Here is a 26,626-nt window from a genome sequence, read left to right as displayed (position 1 = left end):
TTGGGAGATAAACACGATTTCTCATCCTGCCCTCAGTGGGCAGAGATGACTCCCAAAGGAAGAAAACTTAGACAGGAGAAGATGGAACATCTCTTTCACCTTCAGCTTCTTCCTTCTCCTTCAACATCAACAAAATCGTCTCCGGTAGGGGTGTCAAAGTGAATTAAAAAAAAAAAAACGTTGTCTGGAGGGATCAGGAGATCACCCATCGACATCGATGGCATCGACAAGGTTGGTAGTAGAACATCGACCAAAACATCGCCACTGACATCGCACGCACCGACTCCAGCTACGCCACTCTCTCTGGAGGAACAGACTGCCAAAACCTCAGGAAACTCTGCTACCCTCGGCGCCGGGGCCTATACTTCCATCGATCGAACCTCCACAGGGATCTGCGAAGGTAATAGTGACTTCTACACTGCCACTGCGTTCATCTGCTCTGGCTACACCAGCTGTTTTGCAGGAATTGTCAGAATTTCTTAGACAAGCGGTGCTCCAGGTCCTTAAAGAACAGAGACCTACTCCGGCGACTTCGCCGATGCCGACACCGATGCCGGTTCTTGAACCGATGCCGGTACCTTTGTCAATGCCGGTGATTCCACCGAGACCGGTGACCATACCAATGCTGACGACCCCGTCGATGCCGGTTCCGATACCAATGGTTCCATCGATGCCGGTACCTACGTCGATTCCAACTAAGGAGACTTCGACGCGACCACCGAAGGCACCAACGACATCTTCGATTCCGGCACCATCACCATCGATGCCAATCTCACCTGGGGACCCAGGACATCCAGAATTGGCACTTTACCAACGTTTAATGAAGAAATTTGAGGAGGTGGTTGGTACTCTTCTTTCCAAACCCCAGGAAGAACACCCTGAGGAGTCACCCATTGATGACCCACTACCAGGACCTTCAGGGATTCCTCAACTGCCTAGAACTTCCAAAATTTCTCTGCCTAAGCAAGATCCATATGATACTTGGAGTGATACACACTCAGATACCTCATCTGAAGCTTTCATGTTGGATACTTCCTCATCGGATCCAAGAAAGAAATCTCCATCAGAAGATTTCTCATTCACAACTTTTATCCAGGAAATGGCTGACACTATACCGTTCACCTTGGTCACAGAACATGAAGTACGACAGCAAACATTGGAGGTTCTGCAATTTGTAGACCCTCCGAAGCAAGTGGTAGCTATACCAATCCATGATGTTCTGCTAGAATTGGAACATCCATGCTCAGTGCCAGCTGTCAACAAAAGAATGGACACTACATATTTGGTGCAGTCTACTCCTGGCTACCAAAAATTGCAGCTTCCTCACCAGTCAGTAGTGGTAGAGTCTGCACAAAAGAAGTCCAAAAGGATTAGACCACATTCCTCAAATCCCCCAGGTAAAGATCACAGATTTTTAGATTCCCTGGGACAGAAAGTCTACCAAGGGGCCATGTTAAATTCTAGGATATCTTCATATCAACTATACATGACCCAGTACCAAAGAAATTTGTGGAAGCAAATGCAGGACTTTATTCCATCACTTCCATCACAATATCAGGAAGCAGCCCAAGTGATCATCCATAAAGGGCTAGAGGCAGGCAAACACGAGGTCTGTGCGGCCTATGATGGTTTTGAGACAGCTTCCAGAGTGGCTGCATTGGGTATAAGTGCCAGACTTTGGGCATGGCTTAAAGCCTCGGACTTCAGGCCTAAAGTCCAGGACAAGTTAGTAGACCTCCCATGTCTTGGAGATAACCTCATCGGGTCCAAAGTACAAGATGCAGTTGCTCAATTAAAAGAGAATAAAGAGACCCTGAGACAGCTTTCATCGATCCCACAGGATCCACCTACGCAGCCAACTTGTAAGTCTCAAAGAAAGGATCCCAGAAGACCCTTCTATAGACAGAGGCGATATTACCCCCCTACATCTAGGAGCACATCTAGGAGCCACATCATAGACTTCAGCCCAGACATCCTAGGGCGACTAGGCCTCAACCTCTGCCACAGACTGGACCGGCTGCTGGATTTTGAGGCCATTCCCAGAGAACACACCTTCTCTCCAATCCTCATCCACAGCTTCCGGTAGGAGGTCGGGTATCCTCCTTTTACAACCATTGGGTTCAAATAACAACAGACCAATGGGTGCTTACAATAATATCTCGAGGTTACCAACTCAATTTCCTCTCAATTCCAACAGATTCTCCTCCGTGACCCCTTTCTCTCAGCGACAGTCACATAATCCAATTGCAAGTAGAATTATCCACCCTTCTGAGAGCCAGGGCTGTAGAGCCGGTGCCCCGGACTCAGCAGGGCAAAGGATTCTATTCCCATTATTTTCTCATTCCAAAGAAAACCGAAGGCCTACGTCCCATCCTAGACCTCAGAAATCTCAATAAATTTCTGAAAAAAGAAAAATTCAGGATGGTGTCTCTAGGCACCATGCTTCCACTTCTTCAAGCAGGAGATTGGCTTTGTTCTATGGATCTTCAAGACGTTTACGCTCACATTCCAATATTCCCCCCTCATCACAAGTTTCTGCACTTCATGGTGGGTCATCAACATTTCCAATACAGAGTACTACCGTTCGGACATGCCTCTGCTCCCAGAGTATTCACCAAATGTCTGGCAGTAATAGCAGCATACTTGCACAAGGAAAGTGTCCATGTCTTTCCCTATTTAGATGACTGGCTCATCAGAATTCAATCTCAACAGGGAGCTCTGGCTTCTCTCAGTCGAACAATTACTCTACTTCACTACATGGGCTTTCTCAATTATCAAAAGTCCTATCTCACTCCGTCTCACCTGCTTCAATTTATAGGAGCAGAATTGAACACCATCCTCTCAAAGGCCTTTCTACCCGGGCATCGAGCAGAAACACTTTCCCTATTGGCGAACTCTATTCACTCAAAGAAACAAGCAACAGCTCATCAGTTTCTAACCTTACTAGGCCACATGGCCTCTACAGTTCATGTCACTCCTATGGCGCACGGCTCGCCATGAGAGTAACCCAATGGACATTAAGTTCACAATGGATCCAAGCCATTCAACCACTGTATTCTCCAATTCAAGTAAACCGCCAGCTACGTTTATCCCTACTTTGGTGGGCAAACAAGGACAATTTGTGCAAGGGCCTACCCTTCCAACAACCAGTCCCCAGATAGCTTTAACTACAGATGCATCCACCTTGGGTAGGAGAGCTCACATAAACAATCTCTAAACCCAAGATATTTGGACAAAACTCGAAGCAACATTTCAAATCAATTTCTTGGAACTTCGAGCTATACATTATGCGCTGCATGCATTCAAGGACTGCCTTTCACACAAGACTGTTCTAATCCAAACGGACAATACAATAGCCATGTGGTACATCAACAAACAGGGAGGTATGGGCTCGTATCTCCTTTGTCAAGAAGCTGCACAGATTTGGAACTGGGCCCTGAAACACTCGATGTTCCTCCGGGCCACTTATCTGGCAGGCATTCACAATGTAGTGGCGGATCGACTCAGTCAGCAGTTCCAACCACACGAGTGGTCCCTGGATCCCTCAGTAGCGACCAGGATATTCCAACGTTGGGGGCAACCAATAATAGACCTCTTTGCGTCACACCTGAATCGCAAAGTGGACAAATTATGTTTTTTACACAAACAGAAAAACCAGCCAGCCAAGGACGCATTTGCTCGCCCTTGGAACTCAGGCCTTCTATACGCTCATAACCAAAACTCTAGTGAAGCTACAACAGGACAAGGGGTCCATGATACTAATAGCCCCATATTGGCCTCGACAAGTATGGTTTCCCACACTTCTAGACCTCTCGAACAGGGATCCCATTCACCTGGGTGTAGCTCCCACTCTCATAACTCAGGATCAGGGTCGGTTGCGCCATCCCAATCTTCAATCCCTATCCCTGACAGCATGGATGTTGAAAGCTTAATTTTAGAACCACTCAATCTTTCAACCAATGTATCTCAAGTGCTTATAGCTTCACGTAAACCTTCCACACGGAAGAACTATTCTTCAAAATGGAAAAGATTTACTTTGTGGTGCAGTCAAAAGAGTATTGACCCTTTTTCCTGCCCCACAATTTCTCTACTAGACTACTTATGTCATCTTTCAGACTCTGGTCTCCAGACTTCATCTGTAAGAGTACATTTAAGTGCAATCTCAGCATACCATAACAAGATGGGAGATGCACCAATATCCATACAACCTCTTGTCAGCAGGTTTATGAGAGGTTTAACTCAACTTAAACCACCAATTTGGCCCACAGTCACAGAATGAGACCTGAATCTGGTCTTGTTAAGACTCATGCGTTCTCCTTTTGAACCCATGAAATTCCTGTGATCTTAAATTTCTCACATGGAAGACTATCTTCCTCATAGCCATAACATCGGCTAGAAGGGTCAGTGAGTTACAAGCACTTGTCACGTACTCACCATATACCAAATCACTACATGACAGAGTGGTTCTCCGTACACATCCGAAATTCCTTCCCAAGGTAGTTACGGAATTCCACTTGAACCAATCCATTGTTTTACCCACATTCTTTCCAAGGCCTCATTCTCACCAAGGAGAAACGGGCCTTACATACCTTGGACTGTAAACGTGCGCTAGCATTTTACTTAAACCGCACTGCAATCCACATGAAATCCAATTAACTCTTTGTGTCTTATGATCCAAACAAACCGGGGAAAGCAGTGGGTAAACATACTCTGTCCAACTGGTTAGCAGATTGCATACAGTTTTGCTATGAAAAAGCAGGCCTTCCTCTCAAAGGGCGAATAAAGGCGCATTCAGTAAGAGTGATGTCAACCTCAGTAGCACACTATCGTTCAGTGCCAATCCTTGACATATGTAGAGCAGCAACATGAAGTTCTCTCCACACCTTTGCAGCTCATTACTGTTTGGACAAACAAGGACGACAAGATTGAGCTTACGGACAATCTGTCTTAAAGAACTTGTTTCCAGTTTAATCCCAACTCCTCCTACATCCAACCTGCTGTGATCTTCGGCTGCCTCATTTTCAACAACAATACTTCCGTGTTGCTTCACTACAAAATGACTCAGCCTCTAGCTAGCTAATCACCCATATGTGAGGACTAGCATCCTGCTTGTCCTGGGATAAAGCAGAATTGCTTACTTTGTAATAGGTGTTATCCCAGGACAGCAGGATGTAGTCCTCACGAAACCCACCCGCCACCCCGCGGAGTTGGGTATCTTATATTTTATTTTATTTTTGCTAATGTTTATTGCTACATATGAGACTGAAGAGAGACCCCTGTGGCAGAGAATATCATGGCATGCTGGGCATGCTCAGTGGCCTCACAGGGCCAGTCAAAAGTTTCTAGAAACTTTGACATAACGTTTTCCCGCAATAGGGCTCCGTCAGTGACGTCACCCATATGTGAGGACTACATCCTGCTGTCCTAGGATAACACCTATTACAAGGTAAGCAATTTTGCTATATACCATGTCACAGAAGTAGATCAGTAAATTATGGGTGCTATTTACAGAACATAAATATGGCCTTCTAGGGCAAATATAACAAAAGCAGCTGTCTGTTTTAAAAAAAAAAATATTGCTGTCTAAAAAAAAATTATTTGGGAAGCCCAAAAATGGAGCCACTGTAGATACACAGATAGAAAAAAACTATCATACTCTTCATCTTTTAATTGATCTACAAATTTCCTCCCCTAGTTTTTTCCAAAGAGACTTTCTATTGGATAAGTGCCACTTTTATAAGCTGGAGTAAAAGTGCTTGACTTTTAAAAAGCACTTTTGGCTTACCCAGTGGCCATAGTATCTTCTACAACATTTATACCATCTGTTTCTTAGCATACAGACAGGTGAATCCAAAACCAATGGGTTTTGCACCTCTACCAGCAGATGGAGAAGGAGCAAAGCTGACATCACAGTATATATACCCCTGCAGTAACAGCTCGCCAGTATTTCCATCTCCAGCGGATGGTGGACGTGCATCTCCCTACTTGAGGATTGCTTTAAAGTTCTGAAGGAGAAAAGAAGAGGAAAATTAATTTGCCTCGCTCTCCTGTGGTGATGTGATATATGGTCCCTCTCTCAGTGGAGAATTCCTGAGGTGATTTCTGTGGTCCCTCAAGTGAGTGCCTTGGTCCGGTAGCTGGTTTTTCAACTGGTGTGGACTTAGTTGTGAAAAACCCCCCAAAAAAACCCGAAAGGCCAAGTGGGTGCAGGAAACTGAGTGCAGTGGTGCAGGTCTATTCCCTCTCCCCCTCACAGCTGGAGACCGACCTTGTTCTCAGCTGGGATGGGCTGAGCTCAGGTAAAGGGTATTGTAAAAAAAAAAAAAAAAAAAAAAAAAGGACTTAGAGAAGGGGAGTTGAGTAGAGATTACACCCCCCCCCCCCCCCCGGTCTCAATGCTCGATGCATGAATTGACGGTGGTTCCCGCCTCTGGTGGAGTTCAGGGGACAGGGGCAGCCAAATAGGTTGAGCAGTCCTTGTGGCTAGGCCCCACTACAAAGCTGTGTTGGTTCACCGTGTGGTAGGCTGTGGGGGCGTTTTGATGCGTTTTTTGAGCACCGTGGACTGCTTCTTCAGTTCTGTCGGATCGTTCTAGTGTGTCCCACTGTGTTGCTCGTTGTGCGTTTGGTTGAGCACCTACTTAGGTACATAGGAGCGCCTACCAGAGCAGTTATTTGTGCACACACACATGCACTTTTTTATGCGCATTGTCTGAGCTCAGATTGGGCACTTATATAGGCACAGTGTTGTCAGGCGCCTGTTAGGCATATTGGCCAACTATGGCCCCTATAGGGAAGAAAACTAAGCGCCTTGCCGTATGTGTTGCTTGTCATATTTGGGCATCTCAACCTGGCATTCCCTTGAATTTGTGTCAGTGCTGTTTAGAGTCGCAGGGAGAATTACCTCCTTTTGATTTTGCTAAGCCTGGTTCTTCCCACCCTAATTCAGGAATGGAAAAAAAGCTGACAGAAGGGTCACCTAATTTTGGAGCTCCCCTAACTGGTTCTTCAGCGGGTGAAGTAGCTCAGTGGGTGCAGATCAGTTGGCCCCTGTTTTTGGCATGGATCCTTCTGCCTTTTCTTGGGTAGAATTTTTCTAGGACTGCACTCCTTCAGGCGCAATCCCCGGCTCCGGCCAATCTTAATAACTCAGGATTGTAAGCGGTGAAATCCCACATGGCTGATGTTCTGGGTAAGCACTGGGTATGCCTGGATCCAGCCTTCCCAATAGGGACCAGATGACACACATGATGAGACCTATCTACTTCTTGGAGGATGGGGAAATTCCTCCGGGATTGGAGCCGTATAGAACTATGTTGAGGTTCTTTCATAGAGATGAGTTATGAGCTCTGATCTCCCAGACATTGAAGATGCTGGGAGTACCTGGGTCTGTCTCCAAGTCTGAGCCAAAGAAGGATCCTGTTTTGATTTCCTTGCATAAAGTCTCATGCTGCTTTCCTATTATGGAAGACATTCAAGAATTAATTGATCTTGAATGGGGCGCCCCAGAAGCTAATTTTAAAGGGGGATGAGTCTTGAAAGGACTGTACCCCCTGGATCCAGCCTTGAGAGAGCTCTTATGTTTTCCGAAAGTGGATACGCTTGTGTGTGCTGTTACCAAGCGGACAATTACTCCCGTAGAAAGGTGAGCGGCCTTGAAGGATGCACAGGATAGGAGAATAGAGGCAATCCTTAAGCAGGCCTTTGAAGCAATAGCAACAAATTTGCAGATAGCTTCCTGTGGTTCCCTGGTGGTTCGCTCTTTCAGGAGTTTGATGAATCTGGCATGAACTCCAAGGCAGTGATGGAACCATCAGCTGCCTTTTTGGCAGATGTAGGCTGCGAATTGGTCCAGACTTCAGCCAGAGGGGTGGATTTGGTAATAGCGGCTAGGAATCAGCTATGGCTGAGAATTTGGTCTGTTGATACAACCTCGAAGTCTAACTTTATGAAGTTGCCCTTTAAAGGCTCACTCTTATTTCGGAGTGAGCTGGAGAAAATGGCCAATAAGTGGGGCGAGTTCCCATTTCCTTGTTTACCAGATGATAAGAGACAGACACCGTGAACCTTCAGTACAAGGGGTCGTACTAGGGGGTTTAGATGTTTTTGACCCTACAGAGGAGCGACCTTGCAGAGGATTCAACCTTTGGGTAGATCTCAGGTCTTTTGTCCCAGGCCGCCCAGATGGGGCACAAGCTCAGGTAGTGGAGCACCCTGAGCCTCCCAATGAAGGTGTGCCGACTCCTCCGGGATATGGAAATAGGAGGTCATCTATCTTATTTATTGGTGGTGGGTGCTGGAGGTGATGCTTATGTGCTGAAGTTTCGCAGTGTTCCTTGGGATGTGTTCATGGTGTCTCCCTGCAACTCTTCCCAGGAAGGACAGGCCATGGAGGTTACATTGTCAAGACTCCTCAGCCTGCAGGCTGTGGTTCCAGTGCCCATATCTCAAGTAAATATGGACCGATATTCCATTTATTTTGTGGCACTCAAGAAGGAGGGCTCTTTTCGTCCCATCCTGGATCTCAAAGGAGTCAACCATTATTTGTGTGATTAATTTTCGCATGTAAACCTAGCACTCAGTGATAATGGCGGTGCAGTCGGGGGATTTCCTGACATGTCTGGATCTGTCCAAGGCATACCTGCATTTTCCCATCTGACTAGAGCATCAACGATGTCTGTGTTTTGTGGTTTTGGGACATCATCAGTTTTGAGTGCTACCTTTTGGTTTGGCTGTCACACCCAGAACTTTTTCCAAGGTTATGGTGATGGTGGCAGTGGAGTTGAGAAAAGATGGTATCCTGGTGCTCCTTACTTGGATGACTGGCTGATTCGGGCCAAGAAAGAGAAAAGAGCTTCTGTGTCTCGCACAAGGTGATCTCCTTGTTGCAGGAGCTAGGTTGGATCGTGAACCTGGCCAAGAGCAATCTTCAGCCATCACAGTCGCTTGAGTTTCTAGGTGTTCAGTTCGACATAAAACAGGGCGGAGTGTTCCTGCTGAAGGGCCGGGTCCAGAAGCTGATGACACAGTGTATCTGTTGTCAAACATGAGATGCCCAACAGTTGTTCAGATTGATGGCGGAAAACCTGGAGGTGGTGCCATGGATGAAGACACATATGCGCCACTCTAGTATTCTTTGCTGTCTCTATGGAGCCTACAGTCTCAAGATTCGATTCGGCTTCACCTGCCAATGGAGGTCTGCTGTCTACTACAGTGGTGGTTAAAAGAGGATCATCTCAAAAAAGGGATTTCCCTAAGATCACTGGACTGGCTAGTACTCGCAATAGATGTGAGCCTCAAGGGTTGGGGGGGCTCACTGTCAGGAGCTGACAGCGCAAGAGCACTCGCGTGCAGAAGAGTCTCTCTGAAACATCAATCGGCTGGAAGCCTGTGCGGTCCAGTTGGCATGCTTGCAGTTTGGTGAAGACTGCAGGATTGAGTGGTCCGGATAATGTCGGACAATGCAATAACAGTGGCTTACATTAATCTGCAGGGAGGAACCAAGAGTCAGCAAATGTTGCAGGAAATAGCCCAACTTATGAAATAGGCGGAAGTGCATCTTCAGGAGATCTCAGCCTTGTATTACAGGAAAAGATAATGTAAGAGCAGACTTTCTCAGCAGACAGAGTCTGGATCCAGGAGAATGGGAATTGGCAAACGAGTTGTTTCAGCTAATAGTGGATCGCTGAAGCCTTCCATTTCGGGACCTGTTGGCGACTTCTTGCAATGCGAAGATTCCTCGATTCTTCAGTCACAGGGGAGATCCAAAGTCATTGGGCATCAATACTCTAATGCAGGAGTGGCTGGAAGGCAAGCTGCTGTATGCTTTTCCCCTTGGCCCATGTTGGACAGAATGGTTCAGAGGATCGAGAGACATGGGGGGATGGTGCTTCTGGTGGCAACAGATTAGCTCAGGACACCATGGTATGCAGAGCTGCGAAGGCTTCTGGTGGACTCTCCCCTCCAGTTTCCGGCACACAGGAATATCTGCTATGGCAAGGACCTATTCTTCATAAAGATCTGAATTGATTTTTTCTTACAGTATAGCCCTTGAGAGGGCTCGATTACTAAAGTATGGATATTCTTCTGTGGAGATTGCCACCTTGCTGCAAGCGAGAAAGTTATCCACTTCCTTAGCCTATGTGCGGATTTGGCAAGAGTTTGAGATTTGGTGTGAAGATCGAGGTGTTCTTCCTCGTCCGGTTAAGATCCTGCTTAGTTTGGAATATTTGCAGGATGGCTTGAGTAAAGGATTGGCCCTTAATTCCTTGAAGATTCAGGTGGTGGCTCTTACCTGTTTCCAAAGTCAGGTGAATGGTGGACCCTTGTTGGCTCATCCAGATGTGGCCCATTTCTTGAAAGGAGTGAAGCATCTCCATCCTCCCTTGCAGTTACGGGTGCCATTGTGGAGTCTTAATCTAGTTTTGGATTTTTTAGTGGGCCCTACCTTTCGACTTATGTGTACCCTTTCTCTGAGGTTACTGACCTTGAAAACGGTGTTTCTTGTGACAAATTGTTCTGTGTATCAAGAATATGAAATACAGGCCTTGTCTTGCCGGGAGCCATTTTCTATGTGTGACTTCAGGAGCGATACATCTGCGTACTGTTCTTTCCTTTTTGTCAAAAGTGGTTTTGGATTTTCACTTGAATCAGTGTATTTCCCTGCTTTCTCTGGACAGGGTAAAAGATATGAAGGAATATCGCATGTATGGTCTTTGGATGTCAAAGGCATATCTTGAAGTATTTAGAGGTTTCTGAACCTCTCAGAAAAATGGACCGGCTGTTTATTCTCCATGGAGGGAGTAAACAAGATGAGCCAGCGTTACGGGCTACAGTAGCCTGCAGGATTAAGGAGGTAGTCATGGCTGTGTATGGGGATGCCGAGAAGCTGTTGCCTAATCAGGTTAGGGCTCATTCCACTAGGGCTCAGGCAGTGTCATGGATAATGGTCCTTCTTACACACCTGTTCCAGGAATTATTGCCTGGATGTTGAGGCCCAGGAGGAAGCAGCCTTTGCACATTCGGTATTGACTGGACCTTGGGCAGCCTCCCGCCCTGTTTCGGAGTAGCTTTGGTACATCCCACTGGTTTTGGATTCACCCGTCTGTACGCTAATAAAGGAGAAATTACTACTTACCTGATAATTTCCTTTTCCTTAATACAGACAGGTAAATCCAACTTCCCACCCTTGGCTGCTGAATGTTGTATTATGGTCTTCCTGTTTTCCAGGGATTACTGGTAAGTGTCAGCCAGTCCCTAGGTTAGTGTTCTTACACTCCTTATCTAAGCTCAGTATTTTCCTGTTTGCTGAGTGCTGGAATGGTTATCTGTTAATCAAGTTTTTTTTTAATATCTTTAATTTTGCAATTTTTACATACCGTATTTGAAAATTAATCAAAATTTGACTGGGAATGGTACATAGAGATCACAATTAAATAGGAAATACCCTTAAAGAAAATTTAAAATCTCTTAATAATTTGTTAGACCACGAATGTGGGAAATTCAACACAGAAATAAAGAGAAGAAATATTTATACTAAGTTTTGCTAGTTTGCCCTCAGTTGGCTTTTGCAGAGAATACTGGTGGGCTGATGTCACTGCAGGGGTCTATATACTGTGATCTCAGCTTTGCTCAGTCTCCATCTGCTAGTAGAGGTGCATAACCCACTGGTTTTTGATTCACCTGTCTGTACTAAGGAAAAGGAAATTATCAGGTAAGTAGTAATTTTTCCTTATATCCTAACTTAAGCAGACATTCTTTTTTCACAGATTTATTCCTCCCCTGTCTGTCATATATCACACATCTATCCTTGTACTTTATATGTTTCCTTCATGGATACCATCCCTTGTTCACATAGCCAGTGCTATATACATATCACAGGACATATAGATAACTGTAATGGTACATAGCTATATCATAAACATTGGTTGCCCAAGTTTAATATTCATAGCAGAAGATAGTACTAGTCAGTACATTTATATCTTTGTTACACAAACTAATGCAAACATTTCACTCACACTACACACACTCCATCAGTCATATTGACTGAGACATTTCGTTCTGAATAACTTAGACCAAGGGAAGACAACTCCGGTCCTGGAGTGCCACAAATAAGTCTGGTTTTCCAGACATTCTTATTGAGAGATACCATATTTGCATACAATGGAGGCAGTGCATGTCGATATATGTCATGCATATTAGCCATGGATATCCTGAAAACCAGACTTTGTTTGTGACACTCCAGGATCAGAGTTGCCTATCCTTGGCTTAGCCCATGGATATTTCCTCCGACAGCAGATCGAATGGGAATAAAGTCCTAGATAGAAGAGACCTCGCATAAAGAATATCTGAGACAATTTTCTTCCTCAAATTTTTTTTCTTTTCTAAGAGAGAAAATTTAAAACCTTGGATTGTTCTTCTGCCTTCTAACTTTGACCCTATTGAAAATGATATTAACATAGAAACATAGAAATGATGGCAGAAAAGGACCAAATGATCCACCCAATCTGTCCAGCAAGCTTATGCCAGTATCTGCTGCACTGTGCAGGTTACCCTCATGCTTTTGATGTTCCCAGACCATAAAAGTCAGGGCCCTCGGATGCTATTTGAATCCAGTTTCCCTTAACCCTTGCCTTGGAAGTAGAGAGCAATGATGGAGCTGCATCAAAAGTATCAGGCTTAGTGATTAAGGGTAGTAAAAGCTGCATCAGCAAGTTACCCCCTTGTTTGTTTGTTCCCCAAACCATAAAGTTGGGGCCCTTGTTGGTTGCTGTCTGAATCCAGTTCCCCTTTTCCCACTGCCGTTGAAGGAAAGTGCAATGATGGAGTTGCAGTAACAGTTTGAAGGATTATTTGTTAAGAGTAGCAACTGTTCACCAGCAAGTTACCCCATGTTATCCCCATGCACTCTTTTCTTTATTTCCATCTTCTAGCCTCTAGGGATCCACAGTGTTTATCCCATGATATTCTTCCCTGTGTTCCTCTTTTTGGGATCCTTTATATTTCTTGAACCTATTTGTTTGTGTTTTTTTTTTCCTTTATGTTATCAGCCACGTCCTTTGAAGGGCATCAACTATCTTTCTACTTCTGGTAGATTCCACAAAAGGGATTCTTCTGTCTACGTCCGGCAGAATAAAATCTTCAACAATCAACACTTCTCCCTTCTTTCCTTTCTTTTGGATGTCTTCGACCAGTTCTCTGTTTAGTTCTTCTGTTTGAGTTGGAGGCCTGTAACCCACTCCAGTAAAAATGGATGCATCATCATCTTTTTTTAGGATGGCCCATAATGCTTATTCTCTACCCCACATTCCTTGCAGTTCAGTTACTTAAGAACATAAGAACATGCCATACTGGGTAAGACCAAGGGTCCATCAAGCCCAGCATCCTGTTTCCAACAGTGGCCAATCCAGGCCATAAGAACCTGGCAAGTACCCAAAAACTAAGTCTATTCCATGTAACCATTGCTAATGGCAGTGGCTATTCTCTAAGGGGCGGATTTTCATACTCTGCGAATAGGCCTACTTTTGTTTGCGCTCCAGGCGCAAACAAAAGTACGCTGGATTTTAGTAGATACGCGCGGAGCCGCGCGCGCAAGGCTATCGATTTTGTATAGCCGGCGCGCGCCGAGCCGCGCAGCCTACCCCCGTTCCCTCCGAGGCCGCTCCGAAATCGGAGCGGCCTCGGAGGGAACTTCCTTTTGCCCTCCCCTCCCTTCCCCTACCTAACCCACCCACCCGGCCCTGTCTAAGCCCCCCCCCTTACCTTTGTCGGGGGATTTACGCCTCCCAGAGGGAGGCGTAAATCCCCGCGTGTCAGCGGGCCTCCTGCGCGCTGGGACGCGTCTTGGGGGCGGGTCCGGAGGGCGCGACCACGCCCCCGGGCCGCCCCGGGCCGTAACCACGCCTCCGGGTCCGCCCCCGAAATGCTCCCGGCACGCCCCCTAAATGCCGCGCGGTTCGGGCCCGCCCCCCGACACGCCCCCGACATGCCCCCCTCGGAGAACCCCGGGACTTACGCGAGTCCCGGGGCTCTGCGCGCACCGGTGAGCCTATGTAAAATAGGCTCACCGGCGCGCAGGGCCCTGCTCGCCTAAATCCGCCCGGTTTTGGGCGGATTTAGGCGAGCAGGGCTCTGAAAATCCGCCCCTAAGTGAACTTAATAGCAGGTAATGGACTTCTCCTCCAAGAACTTATCCAATCCTTTTTTAAACACAGCTATACAAACTGAACAAACCAAGTCTGGCAACAAATTCCAGAGTTTAATTGTGCCACTTGCTAACTTCATGGAGTGCCTCCTAGTCTTTCTATTATCTGAAAGACTAAACAACCGATTCACATCCACCCGTTCCAGACCTCTCATGATTTTAAACACCTCTATCATATCCCCCCTCAGTTGTCTCTTCTCCAAGCTGAAAAGTCCTAACCTCTTTAGGCTTTCCTCATAGGGGAGCTATTCCATTCCCCTTATCATTTTGGTCACCCTTCTCTGTACCTTCTCCATCGCAATTATATCTTTTTTGAGATGCGGCGACCAGAATTGTACACAGTATTCAAGGTGGGGTCTCATCATTGAGCGATACGGAGGCATTATGACATTTTCCGTTTTATTCACCATTCCCTTCCTAATAATTCCCAACATTCTGTATGCTTTTTTGACTGCCGCAGCACACTGAACTGACGATTTCAATGTGTTATGCACTAAGATGCCTAGATCTCTTTCTTGGGTGGTAGCACCTAATATGGAACCTAACATTGTGTAACTATAGCATGGGTTATTATTTCCTTTATGCATCACCTTGCCCTTATCCACATTAAATTTCATCTGCCATTTGGATGCCCAATTTTCCAGTCTCACAAGGTCTTCCTGCAATTTATCACAATCTGCTTGTGATTTAACTACTCTGAACAATTTTGTATTATCTGCAAATTTGATTACCTCACTCGTATTTCTTTCCAGATCATTTATAAATATATTGAAAAGTAAGGGTCCCAATACACATCCCTGAGGCACTCCACTGCCCACTCCCTTCCACTGAGAAAATTGTCCATTTAATCCTACTCTCTGTTTCCTGTCTTTTAGCCAGTTTGTAATCCACGAAAGGACATCGCCACCTATACCATGACATTTTACTTTTCCTAGAAGCCTCTCATGAGGAACTCTATCAAACGCCCCCTGAAAATCCAAGTACACTACATCTACCGGTTCACCTCTATCCACATGTTTATTAACTCCTTCAAAAAAGTGAAACAGATTTATGAGGCAAGACTTGCCTTGGGTAAAGCCATGCTGACTTTGTTCCATTAAACCATGTCTTTCTATATGTTCTGTGATTTTTATTTATTTATTTATTTATTTATTTATTTAATAATTTGTATATACTGACTTTTCATGGAAGCATATCAAATCGGTTTACAGTAGTTAGCAATTAATCATTTAAAATTATTTGCATTTCCAAAGAAGAAAGAAGTAAATACATTATTTCATAATATAATTAACATAGCAAACTAAATAGTATGCTAAATAATCAAAATTTGATGCTTAGAACACTTTCCACTATTTTTCCTGGCACTGAAGTCAGGCTAGCCGGTCTCTAGTTTCCCAGATCGCCCCTGGAGCCCTTTTTAAATATTGGGGTTACATTAGTTATCCTCCAGTCTTCAGGTACAATAGATGATTTTAATGATAGGTTACAAATTTTTACTAATAGGTCTGAAATTTCATTTTTTAGTTCCTTCAGAACCCTGGGGTGTATACCATCCGGTCCAGGTGATTTACCACTCTTCAGTTTATCAATCAGGCCTACCACATCTTCTAGGTTCACCGTGATTTGGTTCAGTCCATCTGATTCATTACCCATGAAAACCTTCTCCTGAACAGGTATCTCCCCAACATAGTAAACACCGAAGCAAAGAAATCATTTAATCTTTCTGCGATGGCCTTATCTTCTCTAAGTGCCTCTTTAACCCCTCGATCATCTAACGGTCCAACTGATTCCCTCACAGGTTTTCTGCTTCGGATATATTTTAAAAAGTTTTTACTGTGAGTTTTTGCCTCTACGGCTATTGTTTTTGACATAAAGAGCTGCTACTCCCCTTTTTCTGCCCTTTGTGTCCTTACTTAACAAATTATAGTGTGGTATGGCTGCATCCTGATCATGAGACTCAAACAACTGCTGAAGATACCAGCCTTTTTTAAAAATTAACGAACACAGCAACTTAATACAGACTAGCAATATCAATACTTAGAAAAATAGAGATTTCAAAGCATGCAATACAGAAATGCAGAAGAATGTCACCAAGAAAGCATTCTATAATATGGCAAACTTTAAATTTTTCAACTTAACTGGCCACAAGAACAGATAGCAGTAGGTCTCCTTGCATTCAAGTCTGACTAAGGAAGTTCTTGATGACCCCCTGCAATGCACTATGAGTCACCTGCCCCAAAGGAGAAAAGCTCAATACTTTTTGGATTTTTTTTTTTTTTTAATGAACACAGCTACTTAATACAAACTAGCAATATCAATACTTGGAAAAACGGAGAGAGATTTCAAAGTATGCAATACAGAAAAATATGTCACCAAGAAAGAAATCTATAATATTTATTTATTTACTTATTTTTTATTTTTATATACCGATGTTCCTGTATAGAATACATATCGCACCGGTTTACAGAGAACTGAACTGTCGCCCCCGGAGGCGGATACATGGAACAGGGTTGATACTATCTTATGTTAAAACTAGACTAACAGTGAACAAATGAGAAGCAATTTAAAACAAACTTTTGATTTGGTTATGGTTTTGATTTGATATGGCAAACTTTAAATTTTTCAATGTAACTGACCACAAGAACAGGTAGCAGTATGTGTCTCCTTGCAATCAACCTTTTCTGAGTGAGGTCATTTTCAGTAGGGTAGTTGCTAGGCCAGTGCTCACTTTCCTAATCACCCCGCTTACATTTGCAAAGATTACTGGAAATTATTGTGCCTCTAGACAGAAAGATGGATAGATTAATCCAGCCACTAAAAGCTTTTTTACATATTTTGAAAAATGCTAAAAACATATCAGAAAAAGAGCATAGTGAAATTCATATGGTGGAATGTAAAGTTCTTAGACATAATGGTAGATTAGCCAGCCATTGTACTCCCTATTCCAGCTCTCTTAGAACTTTTGGTGTTAATACAAATCATATGTTTTCAATGGAAAGACTTGTTCACATGTGTTGAGAGATATATGGATTATAAACCACGGGTTTGGTTTTTTTTTGGGGGGGGGAGGTCATCTATTTTTTATAGAGGAAAAATAAGTTTCTTATGTAGGCAGGCTAATATGTTCTATTTCAGGTATTAATCATTTTAAAGAGAGAGGAAGTTGTTGGGGAAAAAGTAAATAGTTAAATCAAACACTTAGACTGTAACTTGCTGTTATGTTTTTATACATTGATTTTATTATTGTACAATGTTTTGTGATCATATATTCAGTACTAGTTAACCAGTAGAAAGACATGAAAGGTTTTAATGATGCACAAATTTCTAAACTTTTTCTTTGGAAAGTTACAGTAGAACTAGTGGTCAAGAAATGAAACTCCAAGGGGGACAACTCAGAACCAATATCAGGAAATATTTCTTCATGGAGAGGGTGGTAGAAGCGAGGAATGTCCTTCTGGAAGAGTTGGTGAGGACGAAAATAATAGACAAATTTAGAAGGGCATGAGAATAAACCCTGTGGATCCCTAGAGGCTACAGGTTGGAAATGAAGAAAAGGTGCATGGGGTATTTTCCGTAGATAAGCAGGGCATTTAGCCATGCATACTGGGTGACGTCATCCGTGATGTCACGAAGGTGGAGCTACTCTCATAGCTCGAAGAGCTTTGAAGTGCGCATGATCTCGGGACCCTGCGCTCCTCGAGCTTCCCTTCAGTTTTAGTTTTTCGCGGTTCTACACGGATGTGTGGCTACTCTCTCCCTGACAGGAAAATAAAATTTTTTCAAAACCTTCAAGAAAAGAAGAAAGAAGATGCCGAAGAGCCCGGGATTTAAGTACTCCTCCTGCGGTAAGATCATGTCGGTGACCGATGGGCATAATTACTGTTATTTATGCCTCGGTCCCGACCATGATCAGGCCGCCTGCAGGGACTGTGGGAGGATGTCCCCACGAGCAGGAAGACAGAGGGCTGAGAAGATGGAGAGGCTGAGGCACTCATATGCCCCCACTCCAGTAGATAAAAGATCGACTAAGTCTTCACCCGGCATTCAGAAGCCTTGGTCCGAGACTGTACAATGAGCACATTCTGCTTCAGACGGTCGTGCATTAAAAAATTGAGTCGACGACCACGCAACATGCATCAAGAGTTGCGCCGGATACGACGCTCATGATGCATACGTCGTTAAAACCTGCGTCTATCCCAGTTCCAGGACATCGTACAACACAATCGACGCATGCGTCGCCAGTACCGAAGGCGCCGTTATCCACGAAGCATATTGACGCATCTTAAAAATCTACGACACATCTCATACAGCTATGAAGTAAGTGCCTCATAAACATAAGATTCCTCCTAATCAACAAAGGAAGACAACTACAAAATCTACACCACTAGACAAACCTCTTAAGTCGATCTCAAAGACAGAACATCTTGTACTACCCTCTACAGCACCTCCTGTATCGGACTCTTCTCTGAGGCACTCACCGTCTTCTCCAAGGGGATCCCAATCCCCTTCATCAGTATTCTCTGATCTCATTGTAGACTACCAAGCAGGACGCTGGGAGTCATCTCCAGAAATAGATTCTCTTCCTGCAAAACCTCATAAGAGACCAAGATCGCCTCACTTACCAATGCCAACTACACCGGTTAAAAGATCCAAACAATCTACTAAGAAACCGGACCAACCTCAACGCCTGACAGCGCATGAGACAATGTCTCAGATTGTCACTCTTTTGCATTCCTTCATGCAGGGATTACCTCCAGATCCTACTCCATTACCATTGGGTTCAAAAAGTCCTGCATCACCACAATTTTCCCCGTCTCCACGAGACATACCATCTCCATGTCACTCTAAATCCCCTGCATCTTCCGTTCACATGATCTCTCCAGATCCTTCTCCATGATCAACTCTGGGCAGTTCAACGGGCATTCCATATGATCCTCCACAGGATCTTCCCCAGCCTACTTCACTGCCGGAAGATCTCACTTATGCTAAGTTCCTGGAAAAGTTAGGTTTAGCACTTAACATCGAAACAAAGAAACTTCCAGACCCGAGATCTGAAGTCATGGGACTTCTACAAATATTAGATGTTCTGGCTGAGCCTACTGCTCTACCCCCACATCAAATTTTGGAAGGTCTCATGGACAAAGCTTGGGAAACTCCATTCCTTCTTCCACCAATATCAAGAAAGTTGGACTTAAAATACAGAATGCAGAAAACATCATACTATTCAAATGTTCAAATTCCTCATAACTCAATAGTTGTGGATTCGGCTATGAAAAGATCAAAAAAGAGCAGGCTGTTTTCTAATACGCCTCCTGGAAAAGAAAACAAGATCTTGGATGACTTTGCAAAGAAGATCTATCAGAATTCTATGCTAAATTCTCGTATTAACCACTATCAATTTTATATTATTCAGTATTTGTTTAATTGTACACAACATTTACAACCTCTGCTATCCGCTGCACAAAGTGATATGCCACTGCCTCAGCCATTTCTAGACCTCCAAGAAGGATTGAGTCATTTGCTCCAAACATTGTATGAAACCTTTGATACTTCTGCAAAGTTATCAGCAATTTCATTATCAGCTCGTCGGCTGGCATGGCTACGAGCCAGCAGAATCAGAGAAGACGTACATGATAGACTGGCCAACTTACCATGCAAGCCGGGCAGTCTTTTTGGAGAAAAGCTTAGAGAGACAGTTTCTTTAATTAAGGAACAAAATATTGCTGTCCAATCTTTAACACCACCTCTGGACATGCCTTCCACTTCTCATTGTTACGTAAATCAGTATAAAAGGGGATATTACTATCGAAGCCAATACAGGTACTATCAACCCTATCAGTCCAATTATAGACAACAGTCATTCCAACTACAACGGCCTATGTCCCAGTCTCAAGGCCAAAGACCACGGCAGAGAAACCAAAGACCTCAGAAGCTTCAGCCTTCTCAACATACCCAAAAGCAATCTTTTTAAGTCAGAATGCCACAACAACAACTCACGTGGGGGGGGAGACTATCTTCCTTTTCTTCCTAATGGGCCAAAATCACCAAGGACAATGGGTATTAAGCATCATTTCACAAGGATACCGTCTTCGTTTCAGTTCCTTCCCATTACTTCCGCATTTCATTGCGGCCAAAACACCCAATTCGCAAATTCCATCTCTCAAGACGGAAGTGTCACTTCTCCTTCAACAGAAAGCGATACAACCGATACCTCCCTTCAAGGAGAGAACAAATTCTATTCCAAATACTTCTTCATTCCCAAGAAATCAGGAGGCCTACGCCCCATCCTAGATCTCCGAGCACTAAACAAACATCTAGTAAAGGACAGATTCAAGATGACTTCTCTCAAGACAGTTCTCCCCTTTCTACAACCAAACGACTGGATGTGCTCACTAGATCTGAAAGATGCTTACACTCACATTCCCATTCACAAGAACTTTTGGCGTTACCTCTGTTTCCAAGTAGCGAATCACCACTATCAATACAAGGTACTTCCCTTTGGTCTCTCATCGGCCCCGGGTCTTCACAAAATGTCTAGCTGTTGTTGTGGCACATCTCCGCAAACAAGGGATAACTATATTCCCTTATTTGGACGACTGGCTCATTGTGTCTTCCAATGCTCAGCTCCTATTGCAACAGGTGGAAACCACTCTTCTTTGCCTAGAGAATTTGAGTTGGATAGTCAATTACGAGAAGTCACAACTCCAACCATCCCAGACAATTCAATTCATAGGAGCGGTTATTCGAACCCCACTTTCCAGAGCCTTTCTACCTCTAGACCGAACCAAAACTTTACAAGACTTTTCTCATGCGCTTCTACGTCGCAAGAGAGTTCCAGCACGACATATAATGGTGCTCTTGGGCCACATGGCGGCAGCAATACATGTTGTCCAAAACACTCGACTCCACATTTGATGTCTCCAATAGCGTCTCAAATCTCAATGGAATCAACTAACACAACCAATGTCGCCCAAGGTTCAAGTAACGAATTCCATGAAAAAAGACATAAAATGGTGGCTTTGCCCATCAGTACTGACCGAAGGGAACCCATTCCACCAATCCCCTCATCAGCTAATCCTCACAACGGATGCATCTACGAAAGGGTGGGGGGCCCATCTCTTACATTTACAAACACAAGGACTCTGGTCAAACACAGAGAAAGTTCTCCAGATAAATCTATTAGAACTCAGAGCAATAATCAATTCTCTAAAAGTATTCCAGTTATGGGTATAAGGCAAATCAGTTATGATACACACTGACAATCAAGTTTTGTATAAACAAACAAGGGGGATCCGGTTCATTGCCCCTTTGCAAGGAGGCAGTTCAGATATGGGAATGGGCAGAACACAACAAAATCTTTCTTCAAGCATCATACCTTCCAGATCTTGCGAAATCAAGGGCGGACAGACTCGGCCGCCTTTTTCACCCACACGAATGGTCTCTAAATCAAAAAGAAGCGAACAAAATCTTCGCACAATGGGGTACGCCAGAGATAGACCTCTTTGCGTCAGAAGAGAATCGCAAAATTAACAAGTTTTGCTCTCTTCTTCCCAGTATACACAGAATATCCCAGGATGCTTTCCTGATTCCGTGGAGCAATGCCCTTCTGTACGCTTTTCCTCCCATACTGCTAATTTCACGCACGATCCAAAAATGTATTGCGGACAAAGCAGACCTAATACTAGTAGCTCCAGCATGGCCGAGACAGCCATGGTATGCTTATCTTCTGCGACTCTCGATCAACCCTCCAATACCATTACTTACAGTCCCCTTTCTCCTTTCACAAGACAAGGGAACTCTGATTCACCCCATGCAGTCCTCCCTTCACCTGACGTCATGGAGGTTGAACGGCATGTACTAAGTTCTCTGCAACTTCCACCGCACATAACGGACGTTCTTATAACATCTCGGAAACCTTCCACTAGGAGAAATTATGCCTTCAAATGGAGAAGGTACTCTACATGGTGCTCTGGTCAAAGACTTGACGCCCTTTCTTATCCAGCAACATTGCTTTTAAATTATTTACATAGTTTGTCTCTTTCAGGACTAGCAGTATCGTCCATAAGAGTACACCTTAGGCAATTGCAGCTTATCACAATAAAGACAATAACGGCCCTATCTCTACCCATCCTTTGATTTCCAAATTCATGAGAGGCTTACTTTGTCTTCACCCGCCTTTTCGGAAACCAGTAGTTCCTTGGGATATTAATATTGTTCTAGAAGCGTTGATGAATCCTCCTTTCGAGCCGCTTCCAACCTCCTCACTAAAATTCTTAACCTGGAAGGTTCTTTTCCTTGTCGCCATCACTTCTGCAAGACGAATAAGTGAACTTCAAGCATTGGTGCTGAATGCTCAATATCTGCAATTTCATCATGACAAAGTTCTTTTATGAACTCACCCTTCTTTCCTGTCAAAGGTAGTATCCGCCTTTCACATAAACGAAACTATATCTCTACCAGTTTTTTACCCAAAATCTCATTCGGATGAACGACAACGACTACTGCATACCTTGGATTGTAAAAGGGCTTGGGCGTATTACAAAAATAGAACTGACTCAGTCAGACATTCCTCTCAGCTATTTGTCTCATTCAACCCAAATAATCCAGGTCAACCTGTTTCAAAACGAAAACTGTTTAACTGGTTAACTGCCTGTATTCATTTCCGCTATACTACAAAGGACATACCTCTCGCAGGTCCAGTTAAAGCTCATCAAATTAGAGCGACTGCAGCCTCTATAGCACATATCCGGGGTGTACCTGTCCAGGACATTTGCAAAGCAGCAACCTGGTCATCTATCCATACTTTTACATCACACTATTGCCTTGATCAGCAGTCTGCATCTGATTCCTCATTGGGATCTGCAATTCTACACACTATGTCACGGCCTTAATGGCTGTCCACCTACCATAGGTTGCAAAAAAGGAATATATATTACAATCATACTGTAACCTATGAGCTTGGGACTCCCAGTATGCATGGCTAAATGCCCTGCTTATCGACGGGAAAAATGCAAGTTTGCTTACCGTAAACGGTGTTTTCCGTAGATAGCAGGGAATTTAGCCATGCATTCCCACCCACCTCCCTGGACAGCCATCCATCTAAACAACGCCTACACCGGCACTCAGCTTGGAAAACTAACTGAAGGGAAGCTCAAGGAGCGCGGGAACCCGAGGTCATGCACACTTCAAAGCTCTTCGAGCTATGAGAGTAGCTCCGCCTTCGTGACATCACTGATGATGTCGCCCAGTATGCATGGCTAAATTCCCTGCTATCTACGGAAAACACTGTTTACGGTAAGCAAACTTGCTTAACTGCACAGAGTGGCAGTTACTACCTTTAACAGAATCATGGGGATTACTACGCTTAACCAATTAGCCTTGATGCTTTGGACGCTTTGCTGGTGGGAGGGAAAGGAGAATTGGGTTCAGGCAGCCAACTCTGGGCCCTGATACTTGCAGTCTGGGATACTAATACATAGACATAAGCACAGGAATGCTTCTACGGCTACGTCCAAAATCAAAGTACGTTAAAGCAGCATTGTCTGAATTATGAAGAAGGCTGCTCATCCTGTAAACATGTTCCTTGCAGTAAGTTCATGGGTTTGACAGTTGCTTAGTTTTGATTGTAAATATTACTATCCTTAACATAAGGGCTTGGGGTAACCAATATGGAGTAGCAGTTATTACCATAAGAAACTTGCTGGACAGACTGGATGAGCTATTTGATCTTCTGTCTTCATTACTGTATTGCTATGACCCATGCTAAAATTATATTCCATATGTCAGTCTCTGTAAAGTTTTGTGAGCTTATGATGATTTTTGTATTGAACTTGAAAAAAGTAGATCTTTTTGTAAACACTTCACTATGAGAACTATTGTTTGCTTTGCAATTTATTGTAAAGCTTTGAAGTTGTAAAAATAGTAATGGGAAAAAAAACCCTCAAGAGAATGTTTCACATGGGGGCAGTGTCTCCAGAGTTATTTATAAATGTATTTATAGGTTTATTATACACATACTACAACAAGAATGAATCTGATTTATAAATCAGCATATATTGGGAATGATCTCAATCTCTCAAATTTACTTCTAATGCCCTTCCTAATACTTGCATTGTGCCATTGATAACCATCTCCTGACATTCATAGGATGTAGTATCCAAAAGTAACATATCAAGCTTCACTTGGAAATTTTTCTTAATTGGACCCATGGCACCCAATACAATTCGGACTATTTCTTATCTTTCTTCCACATTTTCTTATTCTATGATTGCATTTCTTGATACTTCAGGATTTTTTCTTTCTCTATACAATCCATAGAATAGTCGCTGGCTACTGACACCTCTACCCACAGTGCCATTCTCATGGTTTTCTCCTTTACTACAATATCTGGTTTTCTAGCATCGATCTTCCTATTTGTTGGAATACGAATGTCCCAGGTGATCACAACTTTTGTTGACTTCAAACAATATTGCAATTGTGGCAAAGTGGCTAATATCTTGGGTGTCACGTGGAAAATGCTTAAAACAGTGGTCAGCAACCTGTGGCACAACAGCAGTGGCACAGTACTGAATAGCAGTTGAGTGGAGATACCTGCCGCCATTACCAATACTACTGACATAGGCTAGCAGCTCTAAGCCAGTAGGCATGGCTCTTGCGGTGCTGTTACTCATGGGAGAATTCTGCTCTACTGCAGAATGCAGAATTTTCACAGATTTCCCCCCTTGCGCAGATTTGTACCTTCCCCGCGCAGAATCCAGGCCCCACCACCGCTCTGAGCACAATCACTGGTGGGATTGTGGCAATAATGGAATCAGGATTTTTTGCGAAGGCCCCAAGTCTTCTGGCAGGCTAGCAGAGCTTTACTACTGCGCTCCCTCGAGCATACCCCGTGCTACTTCTGGCTCGTGATCGCGAACCGGAAGAGCTACAGCCACAGCACAGGGCAGGCTTACAGGAGCGGAGCAGTGATGCTCCACGAGCCTGCCAGAAGACTTGGGGCCTTCGCACAAGCTCTTGACTCTTTGCTGATGGAAGGGACACAGCTGAAAGGAAACCACCAAAGAGGAAGTGACATTGGATAGCTCTAGCCCTAATCTTTACTGAGGTCCCTTATCCATGCAGGCAGATTCCAGATGTACCAGGGTTGTGGGGGAAGGAAGAACTTGTTATACTTCAGGAATTTAGTTTGGGTTTTGGGAGGGGGGGAGAGAAATTCCTGTGAGCATGTATAAGTTGGGGGATGAAAACTATGAGCATGCTTGGGATTCTCAAATGTATGCTTGCTATTTTATGACTGCTCACCTAAATAGCAACATATATGGGCACTTTTAGTGTGTGCACTTAACGGTTTCTCATTGTCAAAGGGGCACAGCATAGTTTCCCTTTTGAAAACTGGCTGCAGTATATGTGGGCTAATAGACAGTACCTCTATACCCTGCAAACTTGGTGGGCTATTCAAAATTGCTCCCCCTGAGTGCCATCTTCATCAAGTTTTGCAAATTTTGAGCACTATTTACTAAGGTGGGGAGTCATTTTTTTTTTCCCTTACCTATCATTTCTAGAGCGCTGCTAGCTGTAAGCAGCTATAAACAGATACATTTAGAGACATATCTGTGAACACCTCTTTGGCAGATGTTTTAGCTCAAGGTTGAACAACTCCAGGAAGTGATGAAGTTGTGCAAATGTTTGCATAATTTACAGAATGTGTGGGCAGAATTTTTAATTTTTTGGCACAGAATTCCCCCTGGAGTAGTGCTATGATAAATAGGAAGGTTGTTTTTATGATATAAGAATGGATGTTCCCCTGAAGGCAACCTCTTGTATAAGGCAAAACATGGACCCCTGCTGGGATATCAGGATATCATTTTGAGTTTAGAAGCCTCTGAACATCACTTAATATCGGCATTTCTATGACTTTAAGCTTAGGACGTTGTTAGAATATTGTCTGAAGTGGTTTAAGGTTGGGATAGGGATATCTTTCTATCCCTGAAGCGCTGAGATATCAGATATGTTGGCTTTTTAGATTATGGTGGGTTAAATGTATGTGATGTATGTGTGGGATGGCTTGAGCCTTTATGTGAGTATAAGTCTGTTTAGGAGAATGTTGATTTTAATGTTTTAATGATGGGATTGTTAATTGATTTACAATGATACTGGATTTTTTTGGTAGCCTTTGTAAACAAGAATATTTTTATGTATTTGATGGTAATAAAATATTCAAATGATTTTTCTAAGCTCTGTATCAAATGCCTTTGATGTGGAATATTAAATAGTTGATTATATTTATACTTACCTCTTAGTTGTTTTTTTAATTATTAATTTATTTATTGAATTTTCAATGTGTTCAGATATTGCATCATTCAAAATAAATAAATAAATCTTGTATGAGCCAACAGAAATATTCCAAAAAAGGGGAAGAAGAAA

General features: G+C 43.7%; 1 protein-coding gene across 15 annotated transcripts in view; it reads left to right on the top strand.

Annotated features, from left to right (window-relative positions):
• Positions 1-26,626, top strand: part of PIP4P2 (phosphatidylinositol-4,5-bisphosphate 4-phosphatase 2) — a 569,842-nt gene that overhangs the window by 291,715 nt on the left and 251,501 nt on the right. The window lies entirely within an intron of this gene.

This window comes from Rhinatrema bivittatum, chromosome 2 (genome assembly GCF_901001135.1).
Source record: "Rhinatrema bivittatum chromosome 2, aRhiBiv1.1, whole genome shotgun sequence".
Lineage (NCBI taxonomy): Eukaryota > Metazoa > Chordata > Amphibia > Gymnophiona > Rhinatrematidae > Rhinatrema > Rhinatrema bivittatum.
The sequence above is the reverse complement of the archived record's forward strand: the minus strand, read 5'-3'. Positions and strand labels throughout refer to the sequence as shown.